The following is an 18,005-nucleotide window of genomic DNA, read 5'->3' on the forward strand; positions in this document are numbered from 1 at the left end:
TAAGATTTCATTTCTATAACATTCTTGAGGTAACAAAGTTATAGAAGTGGAACACAGATTAGTAGTTGGTAGAGATTAAGGAGTAGGTGAGATGGGGAGGAAGTGAAAATTCCTATAAAAGAGCAACATAAGGGATTCTCCTGGTAATGGAAATGTTCTCTATCTTAACTGTATCAATGTCAATCCTGTTGTATTACTTTGCTATAGTTCTGCAAGATGTTCCTGGAAATTGGGTGAAAGGTGTAGGAGATTTAGCTGTATTATTCTTGCAAAAGCTTGTTAATATATAATTATCTTAAAATAAAGTTTTAATTAAAAAATAAAAGCAAATGAGGTAGAGTTCTTGGACTTAGGGAGAAATATTATATGCATGGCCGGGCGCGGTGGCTCAAGCCTGTAATCCCAGCACTTTGGGAGGCCGAGACGGGCGGATCACGGGGTCAGGAGATCGAGACCATCCTGGCTAACACAGTGAAACCCCGTCTCTACTAAAAATACAAAAAAAAAAAACTAGCCGGGCGTGGTGGCGGGTGCCTGTAGTCCCAGCTACTCGGGAGGCTGAGGCCGGAGAATGGCGTAAACCCGGGAGGCGGAGCTTGCAGTGAGCTGAGATCCGGCCACTGCACTCCAGCCTGGGCGGCAGAGCCAGACTCCGTCTCAAAAAAAAAAAAAAAAAAAAAAAAAAAAAAGAAATATTATATGCTTCAGGTTAAGTAGGCTTCAGTAGGTCTGCATCGGTAGCTGTCACAATCCCAGTGATTCTACAAATAGGGGAACCTGAGCATTTTATCTTGAACTACAAATTAATAATTACATTTTAAAATTTATATTACAGTGGAGTATCATATAAAGATATACTTTTTGAATTTATGGGTTTCAGTCTGTTATCTGAAGATTTTATTTCAGGATATTAGAGGGAGTGTTGCAAACTATAAACTACTGTTATAAAAGAGGGCATAGAATCTGATAGGATTTTGAATGTTTAATGTAGTTTACATTTATAGTTAGATATGAAAAAATGAAGATGAATGTTATTTTCCCACAGGTTCAACTTGTAACAACTTATGTCCATCCATGGAAGTATATTCTTTGTGTTTCCTAAACTAGTCTCTGTACTGATTTGAAAGCTCAATGAACTCAACTGAGATCTGGCCAGGCTCTGCCACTTTCTCTTTTCTTAATTAGGAGACTAATAGTACCGACTTTACAAGTTTGCTATGGGGATTTAATGAGGTGCACGTGTAAAATGATGCAAAATAACATTTACTGAACACCAACACTTTATACGTGCCACTGGTTTTAATTCTGTCAGCAACATACTTTAAATCAGGGCATATGGCCCTAATTTTATAGATGAAAAAATGCAGCCCTAAGTGGTTAAGACATTAGCTCAGCCTCCTAAATGCCAGACCAGCATGAAACCATGATCTTAGACCATGAAGCCTATGTTTTTTATACCAGTGGTTTTGTAACCTAGAACCTTGGATCTTGAAGGGATGCAAAAACTCTTGAAAGATTATGAGTCAGCATCTTAAGATTGTATGCACAATTCAGTAATAATTAAAATTGGGAAAATGTGAAATTCATTTATAAGCACTTGCTATAAAGGAAAATATTTCATAATTTCTTGTATATTATTTTGACTTGTCCATAATTTTTCCTTTCCCATAAATAAGCAACATGAAGGAAGCAGAAAAAAATCTTGGTGATATGGGGATAATAGGACAACATTAGCAGTGATTAGGCAGGGTTATTAGTTTGCTGATCCCTGGAACACTGGAGATCACAGTGGAATTCTCATAAACAGAGATTGACATTATTCCAGAGGAAAATTAAAGTCAACTCAAAAGGACATAGATTCTGTGAATTAATGGAGGAAGTTGACTGCCATATCAGTAAATTATTTTATGAGTTATTTTGACTCTAAAAAGTAAGAGCATTTTAACTTTGATAATCAAGATAGAGTCCTCCGCTGTGGGTGAACAAACTTGAGGCATTAGTGTCCTATAAACCTAAACAAAATAACAACAAAATATAGTCATGGAAAGAGTAATTCATTAAATTAAAAACAGTAATTGGGATAAGTTTCTCCAGTACATATCAATAGTATAATGTTGCAGAAAATTTCCCATGAATTAAATTTAATATGTCTATGGAAAAAAAAGCTGCAAAATTTATTAGTTCATATAATTTCAGAGCAACCTTTGTACCCCAATGCTTTGCAAAAGTTTGTGGGAAAAACATGGGGTGGTTTTCTTACTGACTGATATTTTGTATCATGATTATAACAGAGCACGGAACTTTCAGGTTAATTGTTAATTTAAGTAAGAGTAAGTCAAGGATAAATAACCTGTAAAGTATCCTCCTGTAAACCTGAAAAGTATCTGTCTGTCTTTATTTGTCTTTAGTGGTGGTACTGGTAGTAGTTAAGGAATAGTATAAGTGAGTAGAAATAAAACTCTTGTTTTGTCAAAGTCTATGTGTTAGCTGTATTCAAGACAGAAAATTTCAACCACAAAATAAATCTGTGAAATGATAATATTTTTTCCAGTTTTCAATCCCCTAGATAAGTTTGATTAAAAAGTAGATAACACTTCAGGTTTCAAAGAAAATGCAAATTCAGGATCTTCAAACTTTCTAACTAGCTCCTTTTATTGGTATTCTATTGATCAGAACTCGCTACTTTTCAACATGATTACATAATTTATAATTGATGTTTATAAAGATAAATCAGAGCTGCTGCAGAATGTCAGTGACCTAATCAATTTTTCCTAAGTAATAAATGCCCAAAGTAAACAATTTGGAGTCCAAAGAATGGACGGTGAAGATCCCTCTTCCATCTTATCCCTTCTTTTCCTTTTCCATAGGCAATTACTGTTACTATTCTCTTGTATATCTTTCTACAGAATTCTATTCCTGTGTAAGAATATTTACATGTATGTACACCCTCAAAAGGACACGTGAGATACTATTTAACAAGCTTTATTCTTTTTACTGACTGCCTATTGAAAACTGCTCTGAAGAACTGTTTCTTTCTTATATTTGGAAAAAATCTCGAGCAAATCTTGTCACTTTACCAGTTGATCTTACGTCCATCTTCTAGTCATGGAAACATCTCAGTTCAGTAATTGCATGTGCAGTTCAGTGCAATAAGAAAAAAAAAAATGCTGTCAACTTTAAATTTCTATCTTCTCTCCACTCTTACTTAACACAGGTTGCTTGCTATACAAAGAGGCTAGAATGGGCTTCCTCTGTTTCTCTACTTAGGCTTCTTTCCCATTCATTAGGTTGTCACTGACATCTTCTTGTTTCACGTTGTGAATGTGACACCAGTCCACTGTGTCCCCAGTCCTCAGGAAACCCATACCAAGCTCCTTCAAGAGGTGCTATTGGAAGACGCTTTTTCCTAGCTAGGCTTGAGATGTTGGAAAAATATTCCTTCTGTCCTCTCAATAATGAGGTTTGGTTGGCATAGGCTCTCAGTATTCTTTTTCAGTCTCATGTCTTTTGAGGCAGGGGAGAGTCAAGAAATACAAAACCATGTCTCATAAACCGTGATTTAAAAACTCATTTGCAATTATTTTGTAGGTAGTCTGGCACCTTCCTTGGAAATATGGAACTGATTGGCACCTAGTGTTTTGGGACTTTTGCTGAAAATAAAACATAAATAGTTATATACTGTGTATCTGTCTATCTATCATCTATCTAGAAACAGAAGGAGAGATGAAGAGAGAAGATATATAGAAAATTAGGAATATATGCAATACATATGATATATGTATATATGTATGTGTGTATATATATATATCTGAATTCTTTATAAAAATCATTTTACATAAATCATCAAAGAATCAAATATTTTTATATACCCAGGCTGGAGTGCAGTGGTGCAATCATAGCTCACTGCAGTCTTGAACTCCTGGGCTCAAGCAATCCTCCCACCTCAGCTTCCTGAGTAGCTAGAACTATAGGCACAAATCATGCCTTTCTAATTATTTATTTTTTTGCAGAGGTAGGTCTCATTATATTGCTCAGACTGGTCTTGAACTCCTGGCCTCAAGTGATCCTTCTACCTCTACCTCTCAAAGCCCTGGAGTTAGTCAAGAGTCACTGCACCCTTCCTATTGTAGGTTTTGAGTCATATTTTTTTATTTCTAGTATGTACATTGATTACCCACTGACATGTATTGTAATTTTATAACAATACAAGTAGTTGATCAATCAAATTACCCGTTTCCCCACCTTTTGTCTTACTGAGTCCCTGGAGAGGGCACTCTGTCCTGAATAAAAAGACAAACTGCACAAGTGGAGGCTCTTTGCCCCTCACCCTTTTACTTTTCTTTCTGGAACGCAAATGCAAGACACCATAAGCCATCAGGACAAACATCCCATTCAGAATAGTGAAGCAGAAAGATAGGTGTATCTGAGATACTCAAGTCTTCTTTAAGCCATGCTCTAGCCTTAGTACTTGTTTCTAGACTTGTTTTGTGTGAAGAAAAAAAAATCAAGAATTCAGGTTCATTTCTCTGTTACTGTTCTGTTTTTCTGCAGTCTTTCGCCCTTACTCTTGGCTTCAGAGTAGCAGACAGATATGGTCATTGTTTCCCACAAAGCTCATAAAGCTATGAATATTTTATGTGGGTGCCAAACACTTTTTTTTGTTGTTGTTTGGAGAGAATTTGTTTTAAATCAAGATAGAATCTCATACATACTGCAGATAGTCTTCCAGGTCAATAGATAAAAATCTAACTAACTTCTTTTGATAGCTGCATATCAAAATACCACCAGGTATTTAGACATTTTTCTAGATGGACATTCATGTTAATTATATTACCTTTTTATTCATGTATTTATTTAACAATATGATTAATTCTATAAAAAACATTTTTAAGAGTGTTTGCAATGGCTCTTGCCTGTAATCCCAGCATTTTGGGAGGGTGAGGCAGGCAGATCGCTTGAGGTCAGGAGTTTGAGACCAGTCTGGCCAACCTGGTAAAACCCTATCCCTACTAAAAATACAAAAAATTAGCCAGGCGTGGTAGTGCACAATTGTATTCTCAGCTACTCGGGAGGCTGAGGCAAGAGAATCACTTGAACCCAGGAGGTGGAGGTTGCAGTGAGCTGAGATTGTGCCACTGCACTTCAGCCTGGGCAACAAAATGAAACTCCATCTCAAAAAAACCCAAAAAACCAAAAACAAAACAAAACAAAAAAAAGAAAAACGTGTTAAGTGCTGATGCTTTTATTTTGTGGGCTGAACTCTCAGCAGTGGAACTTTTGTGGTGTAGGTTATGTACCCTTATTTTTAGACATATTGCCAACAACTTATATTCCTACCATACTACACAAAGTGCACATTTTCTTACATTCTCACCAATACTACTAGCAGTTTTTAAAAAAATCTTATATAATTTCAGCCAAACTTAATATATTCGATAATTGTTTTAACTTTTATTTATCAGACTACAAGTGAGATTGAGTATCTTTTAATGTAGCAGTCCCAAACCTTTTTGGCACAAGGGACAGGTTTTACAGAAGACAATTTTTCCATGGTGTGAGGTGGGGGTTGCGGATGGTTTTGTGATGAAAGTATTCCACCTCAGATCATCAGGCATTAGATTCTCATAAGAAGTGTGCAACCTAGATCCCTTGCATGCACAGTTGACAATAAGGTTCACACTCCTATGAGAATCTAATACCTTGGCTGATCCGACAAGGATCAGGAGGCAGAGCTCAGGCAATAATGCTTGCTTACCCACCAGTCACCTCCTGCTGTGTGGACTGGTTCCTAACAGGTCACAGACTGCTACTAGTCTGTGGCCTGGGGTTTGAGGACTCATTTTAACGTGTTTGTTGGCATTTGCATTTATTTTGGGGTCTTTCTCCTTGAAGTTCTTTGTCTATTGTTAATATTAGTTTTGTTAACCTTATATATGTCATAAAAGTTGCAGATATTTTGTGTAATCTATAATTTATCTTTTTACTTTTTTTGGAGTCTTTTGCTGCACAGCAGTTTTATGAATTCAAAGTCGCAATTCTAGTTTCCTGTTTTGCTACAGAAGATCCTTCACTTTAAAAAAATTAGATTTTTATTTATTCCATCTACAGCAGTGGTTCTTAAATTTTTTTTTAAATGTCATAGAGTTCACAAAAGAATAGTGCAACTGGATTATGCATGATAAAATTCAAGAGAAACATTCCAATTATTACACGATTAGAGGTATATAGTAGATGCAGGTTTAAATAGATTATATTTGACTTTGAATTGACAAGAGGAGGTCAGCTTGTCACAAGATGAACCCCAAAATTAGAGTTTCAGCCTGGGAGGCCATGCAGGTTCTTGGATTCGAGCAGGAAAGAATTCAAGAGTAAAGTGAAAGCCAGTCTATTAAAACGTGAAGGAATAAAATGGCAGTTACCCCATAGGCAGAGTCGCCCTAAGAACTGCTAGTTGTCTATTTTTAATGGTTATTTTCGATCATATGCTAAACAAGGGGTCAATTACGAGTTTTTCAGGAAAGGGGTAGGGAGTTCCCAGAATCAAGGGTTCCTGCCCTTTTTAGACTATCTAGGGTAATTTCTGGGAATTGCCATAGCATCTGCAAACTGTCATGGCACTTTTGGGTGTTTCTATTAACATGCCAGGAGTAAAATGAGCAGGGAGGACAGCTAGACATTGCTTTCATCACCATCTTGATTCTGACTGATTTCTGCCAGTTTCTTTACCATATCCTGTTTTATCAGTGTCATCTTTGTGACCTGTTCTTGAGAAACAAGTCCTAACAAAATACTATCTCAATTTGTATGTGACTATGTATACATTTGATGTTTCAGGAATTAATAACTAAAATAAATGTATAGGCTCAGTATGGCTATATATCACTTTACTAGATTGCGTATGGTTCAACATCAACTGCATACTGATTTTTAGTAAATATTGGTCTCAAATTTTGCTTTGGTAAATTTTTTGGGTATATAGATAAAATGCTCTTTCCAACTGTCCTTTTAGTTCTGGCTACCACAAGTACATTGCCTCTGACCAGCAGCACAATGATGTTGGAACTTGTGTCAGAAGAATTATATCCTTCTTTTAGCTCCCATCGACTTTTTTCACTTTTATAACCTAAACCATGTCCCACTTTGTCAATGTACAATTCAGGATAAAGTCATTGATGTCACACTGAATATTGTCTAATGGAGAGCATTCAGATTCACAACTCTTTTCCACTTTAAAGGCAATCTGTATTAATGACACTCACATATTGACCAATTTTATTTGCTATATTGTTTTATTTTTCTGCCCTATGCTAAAAGAAGCTTAAGAAACAACACCTAAAATCTCCTGTTTCTCAATTTGAGTTGATTCCTTTTCTCCAAGTGTAATATTTCAATTGCCAAGTGATTTTCTAGCTTAACAAATATTCTACCTACTTGTCTTTCCTCCCACATACATTTTTACTTTTCTGGTAGAATTTCAAGTGTTAATTGAGCTGAACATTTGAAAGAGCCTTGTAGGCCTTGTTGTCTTTATGTACACATTAATCTTCCTATTACTTTTAACAAGAAGCGTAGATATTTAGATACTCTGCTGTGAAGCAGATAATGGTGGGAAATACAGGGAATTGAATCTTTGAGAAATAAAAGATTAGAAAAAGTTTTATCCTTTTTTTCCCTGCCATTTATTCGTGCATGTCATAATTCAGTTAAAGATAATAGAAAGGGGTAGAAAAATTTAGGATAGGAAATATTCAGCCAATATAACATTAATTAAAGGGCATATTTTCTCATGAATATTCCACTCGAATACATTTTAACAACAATTTGACATTTTGAAATATTTCTAGCTTGTATTATATTCAGTTAAGTAGATTTATCCCAGAAGGAAATCAAGAGGAAGCATGTCTTTTTAATAAAATAAGCTGTCTTTCAAACATTTGGCATGATCTCTGGTTGCTAGGACCCACTGCACTGATCACAACTCTGTACTCTCTCAGTGAGAAAACAGGCATTTGCCAGGACCCTGTGAGATAAACAGAGCTGGCCTCTCACAAGGAATGATTACGCTCTTGTTGTCACATTAAATATCTTCTAGAGGAAAGCATTCAGATTCACAACTCTGTGAATGTGTGTTCGGTGTGTTTCAGTATGACAGAATGCTCCAGACCTATAATGGTCCCATCCCTTTTCCCTAGTTTTAAAATTCTTCTGTGAGAAAAGTCCTTACTTTTCTGTCTCCAGAAATTCCTGTTGAAATGCAGATGTCTCTAGAAAATAAATACCTTTATCACCAACCATTGGAATTTGTAATAGCTCTTGATTTTAAAGGTAGTTACATAAATAAATTAAAATTATCTTAAATAATAAATGAAAATTATAGGAACTACTGCCAGTTTTTGATGTAGTACCAAGCCCTCCTTTATAAATATGGCTTCCTAATTAAGATCCCCAGGTTTTTTGTTTTTCTTTTTTTAATAAATCACTCCCATAATTTACCATCTACAATTTCCATTTTTGGTTTATTTAATGTGAAATAGATCTACATTTACAAAACTGTAGGAGATTGGTCAGGGTGGTGGGAAAAGTTATGAAAAGTTATAGGGAAAGACACAAACCTTCTTGGAAGGCCAGGAGGTTTTGCAAAAGCTTCAAAAGAAAATTTGCCTGAAGGCAGCCAAATTCTCTTATCCGGACCCTGAGAGCAAAGGGTAGAAAACAAGGGAATGTAAAGGAACTTATCTAGATAAATTTGTTTACTCCTGTCTCCAGAAACCAGCCTTTGATCATTTGCATGCAGGACTGCCCTCTACTGGGGAGGGTGGTGACTATGGTTGTTACCCACAAATTGTGTTTGCTCCAAGCCTTTTTCATTAAATCTTTACTAAATAAATGTGAGTGGTACTAGCTTATTGGGGCTGCACTCTCTCGGTGGCTTCACTACACTCTCGTCAGCGGTGCGTAGGGGTACAGTCCCCTAGCCAAGCTGTCAGGTAAAATGCCTGGGTCAGTGTAATTCTTTCATCCATCGCTCAGCCAGAGTCTGCAGGACAGACTTGGCAGCACAAAACAATATGAATATAGATTTTTTTTAGACTTATTCCTTTCTCTCCTCCTGCTCCCATATTTCACCACAATCTGAGACCCATCTAATTCAACAGTAATTGTTTTGGGACAACCCACACTTCTCAAGTTTTTTAAAGCTTAGTTTACATAATTTTAAAGATGCTTTTCTTTCTTTTTATATTCATTCTTTATCATTTTAGGTTATTTTAGCTTAACTACATTCTTCAATAATAAATAATGTTGATATAACACGTTTGAGAAGATAGTGATAAGCACATCTGGGCAGTGGAAGCAGAGGTACTTTGTGTTTGCTCTACATTATACTATTGGGTCTCAGGATATACTACCCCAAAACATGACTGCAGGAGGCCAAAATATGACCCCAAAATATGCCTCTTTGGCACATTGATTATTTTGAACTGGTTATTTTGAGAAAATGTAGGCACAGGACTAACTTTGAAAAGTTACCCTTTTGTAAGAGAAATTTACATCTATAAAGGAAATTTACACTTGTAAGAATGTCTCCCTTTCTCTGCAACAGGAAGAGGGGAATGAATGAATGGAGAGGGATTAGACTTAAATCTGCATAACAAATGTGCTTTTCCTGGCCATCTGTGCTCTTCCTGGCCATCTGTCCATAGATGGGTTTTTGTGGGTTTTCCCCACACCCTTCTTTCTTTGTTTTAGCAAATGAAATCTAAGCATGAAGTTTAAACCCTTTATTTGTGACTTACTTAGAAATGGACTCATTTCTCTGGATTTTCTTTCATATATATCTGCAATATATGTTTAAAAAAAAAAAACTTGTTTGTTTTTCTCTTTGTGAACCCTGAATATCTGAGACAGGTGTCAGTTAATTTAGAAAGTTTATTTTGCCAAAGTTGAGGATGCATGCCTGTGAAACAGCTTCAGGTGATCCTGATGAAATATGCCCAAAGTGACCAGAGTGTCAGAGGCGTTTGAACCAGAGTGACTCCATCTTGAGTAAGGGCTAGGAAAATGAGGCTGAAACTTGCTGGGCTGCATTGCCAGATAGTTAGGTATTCCCAGCCTCTAGATATTCATGGTAAAGGGAACAGATTGATAGCATTCACTAAAGAGACCCAGACTTAGGAATGTCCTGATATCCTGAATCTTGAGAACAGAAACATTCTTAATTTTGCTTTAAAGATAATAATATCAATTCTTGCAAAATATAGTAATTAAGAAAATAAATCCTTTATCACAAATTCTTGTAGCAGAGCTCATCTCGCCATATCTTCCTGTTACTTTCGAGAATGCCCTACTCTGTCTATGGAGTAGCCATTCTTTCACCACTTTACTTTCTTAATAAACTTGCTTTTGCTTTACACTATGGACTCACCCTGAATTCTTTCTTGTGCACGAACCAGGAACCCTCTCTTGGGGTGTGGATTGAGATCCCTTTCTGGTAATGAGAGCACTGCTTGGTTTTATACACTTTAGGGAGATGTGAGACATCAGTCAACATATATAAGATGAACATTTTGGTCTGAAAAGGTGGGCCAACTTGAAGCAGGGAGGGGCCTTGCAGGCCATAGATACATAAGAGACAAATGGTTGCATTCTTTTGAGTTTCTGATTAGCCTCACCAAAGGAGGTAATAGATATGCATTTATGTCAGTGATCAGAGAGATGGCTTTGAGTAGAATAGGAGACAGGTTTGCCCTAAGCAGTTCCCAGCTAGACTTTTCCCTTTAACCTAGAGATTTTAGGGTCCCAAGATTTTTTTTCCTTTCACATTTTGTTAATCTGTCTTTTGTTACAGAGAAGTCTCAAGAATTATAAGGGCTAGAGAAAACTATGTTTTTCTCTCCTACAGTTTTGTAGGTCTTATAGAATAATGGAGTGTATGAGTTAATCTAGCAGTTATGTGAAGTGGAGATTTTTTGAAAGACTTTTTATGTATAATTATCTTTTAAGAGTAGAGATAGGCCAGGCGTGGTGGTTCATGCCTGTAATCCCAACACTTTGGGAGGCCGAGACAGGTGGATCATCAGAGGTCAGGAGTTAGAGACCAGCGTGGCCAACATAGTGTAACCCTGTCTCTACTAAAAATACAAAAATTAGCCAGGTGTGGTGGCAGGTGCCTATAATCCCAGCTACTTGGAAGGCTGAAGCAGGAGAATTGGTTGAACCCGGAAGACAGAGGTTGCAGTGAGCCGAGATCATGCCATTGGACTCCAGCCTCGGTGACAAGAGCGAGACTATGTCTCAAAAAATAAAAATAAAATAAAAAATAGAGATTATGTTTTTTAGATTTCAGGAAGAATGTTTGATGGCCCAGGGAAAGGAAGTAAAGAACATGGGCAAGAAAGAGTGAGTCAATACTGTAAAGTGTAGTGGTTAGGGGTAAGAATTCTGGAATCAGGTTATTTGGGTTATGTTCCTGGCTCTGTCAGAAGTGTTTAAACCAGAGTGACTCCATCTTGAATAGGGGTTGGGTAAAATAAGGCTGAGACCTACTGGGCTGCATTCACAGGAGGTTAGGCATTCTTAGTCACAGCATGAGATAGGAGGTCAACACAAGATACAGGTCACAAAGATCTTGATGATAAAATAGGTTGTGGTAGAGAAGCCAACCCAAACCCACCAAAACCAAGATGGTGACCTGTGGTCTTCCTGACTGCTCATTATATGCTAATTATAATGCAATAGTATGCTGAAAGACACTCCCACAAGCACCATAAAGGTTTACAAATGCCATGACTATGTCAGGTAATTACCCTATATGACTTAAAAAGGGGAGAACCCCAAGTTCTTGGAATTGTCCAACCCTTTCCCAGAAAACTCATGAATAATTCACCCCTTGCTTAGCATGTAATCAATAAATGAATATAAGTATTCTTGGTCAAACAGTCCATGCCACTGCTATGCCTATGGAGTAGCCATTCTTTTATTCCTTTACTTTCTTAATAAACTTGCTTTCACTTTACCGTATGGTCTCGTCCTGAATTCTTTCTTGTGTGAAGTCTCAGAACCGTCTCTTGGGGTCTGGATCAGGACTGCTTTCCTGTAACAGCTCCTCTACTTTAATAAGTTGTGTGAGTTTGGAGAAGTTACTTAAGACCTCATAGCCTCAATTTTCTTATCTATATAGGATGATTATTGCCTGTCCTGATTTCTCACAGAGTCATTAAATAAGATGCTCTTTAAGTATTATGTTTTCATTAGTATTATTATTTGGGGGTGGTAATACAAGAAAAGGAAGTACATTATTAGCACTAGAAACCAATTTATTCTCATGATCTAGCAATTCCATTTTTAAAATATCTAGTATTAGAAGCATATGTAAAGGTTATTTTGTATCAGCACCCATTTTAATACCTGACTTATTTCTTGTATCTTATCAAGTGAATGATGAAGAAGTCACCTACTGCCACAGTATCCCTATTTATTTTTCGGACTACTCTGTTAATTCATTTATGTTCTCATCAATGATTTATTTAATGTTTAATGTATGTTAAGGGTTAGGCATAGAAATATGACTTGTCCCTGTTCTTGAGAACCTCAAAGCATAGCTGTAAATACCATTTCATGGAAAGATAATTTGAATACAATGTAATAGGTGCTACATTAAGAATACATAAAAAGTAGTGTGTGAATCCAGTGTTTTTCATTATACTAAATTGAGCTTGACATTCCTGTAACTTCTGACTTATTCAGTTTTGATTCCTGTGAAAACATGGATTGGTTGTGGCAGATAGTTTTGGAACCCAGTGGCCATTCTTTTGCCCTCTTCTTCCTAACTAGTAGAACCTGAATTGTGTTCAGGCATTTACTCTCCAGTGTGCTCTGGAAAGGTAACAGTCCCCTCAGTCCATGGGGTATATCATGATTAGCCTGAGTTACAATGGTTGAGGGCAATTTTTCTTGAAGCTTCTTGGATAGGTTTTCTAGTTTGATAAAGGAAGGTACCCCATCAACTTCAACAATAGTTGTTATATCTTCATGTAATGCTTGGAATTGTTTCAGCCATTTACAATTATGTAAAGAGACATCACAGGAATACCAAGAATGACAGAGTGGAAAGATGGTCCTGGTTCCTTTATGACATTTTTTGTCCTGCTAAATTAAGCAACTGTGCAGTAAAAGATTAACTCACCAGACTCAGAGTGTTAAAATTCTGTTCATTACAAAAATAAATAAATGAATGAATAAATAAAATAACTGGTCTTGGGGGTTCTGGGGGATAACTTCTAGTCCCGTGGTATATCCTGCTTGATGAGAGTATCATTGTATACCTGGGGCTTTGGATCACATATTATCAGCTTGACATCTGGAAAGACTAGAGAACAAGTAACTAAAGTCCATCAGGCAAGCACTCTGTGCCTATGTGACCAACCCCTAAAACAACTCTGTACACAAATGCTCAAGTGAGCTTCCTTAGTTGGCAACACTTTGTATGTATTGTCACATATTATTGCTGGGAGAAGTAAGCATTGTCCATGTAACTGCAATAGAAGAGGACAACTGGAAGGTAGCACCTGTTTTCTCTAGGACTCTACCCTATGCACATTTTTCTTTACTGATGTTAATGTGTACTAACTTACTGTAATAAACTATAACCATGAATATCACCACTTTTCTGAGGTCTGTGACTCCTAGCAAACCAAAGAATGGTTTTATATCCCTGAAACAACAACCCTGGAAACACCCACCTCCATGTTACATATTATCTGAATTAGGAGTGGGATCATTTCAAACTGTCAATTCTTACTGAGTTTCTATGTACCAAAGTGTACGAGTTATCACTAAGCTACAGCCCCTTCTCTGTAGTTATCATTCAAACTCAAATTCAACAGTTTCCATTTATCTTATTTTCTGCCATCTTACCCAGATCAGACAAGCCTATCTTTTCAAGATTGTTTATAGGTCCTGACTATGTTACCAGCATTTTTGTTATTATTCCTTCCTCATTATTTGCCAAAGTGCATGAGATGTCATCAATCCTAATCAAATCTTTATGCTTGTATATCTTCCATAAGGTAAATCCCATGAGAATGGGAATCTTGTATGTCTTGTTCACAGCTATCATCATACCACTAGAAGCATACATATTTTTGTCAAAATAGATAAGAGAGTTTATCTCTAGGTAAATCTTTTTAACACATAAATTTACCCTAGCAATAGTAATATAATGACCCTTCAACATTCATGTGCAATATATTGTCTATTATATTGTCTACAACCAGCTAGGAGAAGAACACCTAGGAATAGAATGTATTTAAGAGTTCTTTTGATGTTTGTGAGATGAGAAAGAGGGAGGCCTTTTGAAGCATTAAAAAGACCCCATGGGGAAAGGTTTGGCTTGGAAGATACAGTAAGAAATTCTGACTTCAGCAGCCACATGACTATGCTAAACTTCTGGACCAAGAAGGGAAGAAAAAGGTAGCCAGGGGCATGTCTACTGAGACAGGAGTAATTTGAGTGTCTTACTTGCCACCAGTGCAAAACTTAAGGAGGGTTTTAAAAAACTCCATAATCAACATAATATTTCAATAAAATATATTTAAAAGTCAAAATTAATGCCAAAAATCATAACAAACAGAATAAAACTAGGATCAGTAGAAGTGCTTGTCCACTCATTATCTATTCACAGTTTATAAGTGAGGCACCAAGAAGTCATGCACACAACGCTTCCTTTAATATTAGACTGATGAGTTTCCTGACATCCTATTATCTCTATCCATATGTAGCTTCTGCTTCCTCCTCCCCAGTAAAGACTTTTTGAGGAGTTACCAATGAATTTAAATATACTCTTTTGGAGATATGACCAGATTTCAATAGGGCTTAGGTGTCATCAAACTGATTATACCTCAAATACCAAGCTATGTATTTTCCTATTTCCCTGTCTTTAAAATATGAACATGTATGCAACAGGAATTATTTGAAATTTAACCATATATTTTAAATGTTCTTTCATCTTACACAATACAATGTTCCTTAACTCATGCACATGGCAGTAATCTGTTATATTTAGAACATATGACTGCATTTGATATATCAAATGTCTTTGGCAAGTGAAGTCAACCCAGTTTAATGAAAACTTGTCTGTAAGATAACATAGGAGAAAAACAATAATTTTCGTCTCATTATTCAACATAGTTCCTTCAAATTTATGTTGAAATAAGTTGGCCTAAAATTAATATTTTCCTAAAATAACTCAAGTAGTTAAAATAGTCTCAAATAATTTATGAATAGGCATCAAAAGTATGATATTCACAATTGGAAAGTAAATTATTACCACCTTTCTGGGGAGTATTTTGGTGATATAGTTCAGTCTATTAAAATGGTCATTACTTCTGACCCTGAGGAAAAAGTTTATAATTCAATCAGAGTGACTCAATATAATTTAACATATTAAATACACACACACACAAACACAACTGTGTTTTGTTTTGTTTTTTTATTAGAAGGGCTATGTTATTTGATGCAAAGGTGTCTCTGCATATTTACATGGCATGGATAATAGAGTGCCTTATGGCATCCAAGACACACACAACTTTTAGTGTTGACAGTGGGTTGCTTTCCCAGTCTCTGGAAAAAGTTTAGTTTTGCCCAGGTCAAGGACTAGAAGCTCACCGATCATGGCACCATCATTTCCACCTAATCTCCAGCAGATCTAAGTCCCTACTTCCCAGTCATGAGGGTTTAAAGTACCCAGGGTTGTTGACCTGCAGGTGGGGGCATTCGTTTTTCTACTACTACTTGGTTGGTGAGTTTCTTCCATCCAGCTTCCTGGTCCTCTGTCCAGAACAGTTTTCTCTCTCTCTTCACAATTAGTGAAAGAAACCCTGTTCCTCTAAACTTCTTTCTCCCTTGCATTTGAGTCACCACTCTGCGTCTTCCCCTTCCTCTAGGCACAATTTTGTATAATCATTATGAGGGGTGTATATATATGTATATATATATACACACACACACACACACACATATATCTATCTAGTAGTAGAGGACTGGTAAAATAAATTGTAGTATATTAAGACTACTATGAAACCATTAAAATAACATTTTTAAAATAGTAAAATAGTTTTGAAATAAAGATGAGTTTAAAACCCAAGATTAAAAAATGTATAAACTACAAGATAGGAGAAGACATACACACATAATGACACAGAAAAAAACAGGAAAGAAGTGCAATAAAATATTAACAAAAGTTGAGAGGAAATGATGGGATTATTGATATTTTTTCTCCTTGTAATTTCTAATTTATCTTTACTGGTTACGGATTGCTCTTTTCTTTTGACAAAATTTCACTCTCATTGCCCAAGCTGGAGTGTAGTACCATGATCTCGGCTCACTGCAACCACTGCCTCCTGGGTTCAAGCGATTCTTCTGCCTTAGCCTCCCAAGTAGCTGGGATTACAGGCATCTGCCGTAACACCCAGCTTATTTTGTGTATTTTTAGTAGAGAAGGGGTTTCACCATGTTGGCCAGGCTGGTCTCAAACTCCGGACCTCAGGTGATCCACCTGTCTCTCCTATGGAGAACAGTTTGGAGGTTCCTCAAAAAACTAAAAATAGGGCTATTATCCAATTCAACCATCCTACTGCTGAGTATATACCCAAAAGAAATGAAATCAGCATATCGAAGAGATACCTGCACTCTCATGTTTGTTGCAGTATTGTTCACAATAGCCAAGATTTGGAGCAACTTAAGTGTCCACCAACAGATAAATGGATAAAGAAAATGTGGTACATACGTACAGTCATGAAAAATAACTAGATTTGATTATTTGCAATAACATGGATGAAACTGGAGGTCATTATTTAAGTGAAATAAACCAGGCACAGAAAGACAAGCAACATTGTGTGATCTCACTCATTCATACGATTTAAAAATCAAAACAATTGAACTCATGGAGATAGAGAACTGAAGGATGGTTACCGGAGGCTAGAAAGCGTAGTGGGGGAATGGGAGGAGGTGAGGATATTTAATGAGTACAAAAAAACAGAAACAATGAAAAAGACCTAGTATTTGATAGCACAACAGGAGGACTATGGTCAATAATAATTAAATTGTACACTTTAAAACAACTAAAAGAGTATAATTGGATTGTCTCTACACAAAAGATAAATGCTTGAGGAGATGGCTATCCACCAATTTTCCATGATGTGACGATTCCGCATTGCATGCATTTACCAGAATATCTCATGTACCCCATAAATATATACACATAGTATGTACCCACAAAAATAAAAAAATATAAAAGAGTGTTTGCATAGTGGATAAGTACCATAGAAATATTTGGAAGGGCAAGGAGAAATTGGATATTTTTGCAATGATGAAAGTATGTATTTCTGTACTTTGCCTGTATGTTTAAGTAAAAACTGACCACAAGATGTCACTGTTAACCTATGTATGGGAGGGAAGTGTGCCTTCAACAGCAGCTAGGTTTTGTGGGGCAGGTATAGTTACAAACCATTACTTTAAAATCCTTGGCAAGAACTAACCCTCAACATGTTTCAGTTTTTCGAAACCGCTGGAATGTTTTTAGACTTTGGAATTTTTTTTTTTTAGTTTTGCAGAATATTTTCAGTTGAATTCACACCCAAGTATATTTATTTGGAAATTTAATTTAAAACAATATGGTTTGCTAATGAAGTTGAAGCCTCTAGTCTCAAGTGGAGAATAAACCCACAAAACCACTCCGAGTTGGCATTACTCTTTTAACCAGGAACAATAGCTTTATTTGAACTAATGAACATTTCCTCCAGAAAAGATTTAATATAAGATGAAAAAGAGTATCATAGAAGATGCTTTAAGGACTAGAATTGGTCTTACCCCCAAATAATAGCTTAGGAATGAGTGTGTTAAATTGGATTTTGTTACCTTTTCACTACAATATTTAAAAAATTACTTTGCATGTGACTTAGAAGTCTATTGTTAACCCCCTACTTTCCAGGATGCCTTTATTTAAACCT

The sequence above is a fragment of the Macaca nemestrina genome, chromosome 6 (assembly GCF_043159975.1).
Source record: "Macaca nemestrina isolate mMacNem1 chromosome 6, mMacNem.hap1, whole genome shotgun sequence".
NCBI classification, from domain to species: Eukaryota; Metazoa; Chordata; class Mammalia; order Primates; family Cercopithecidae; genus Macaca; species Macaca nemestrina.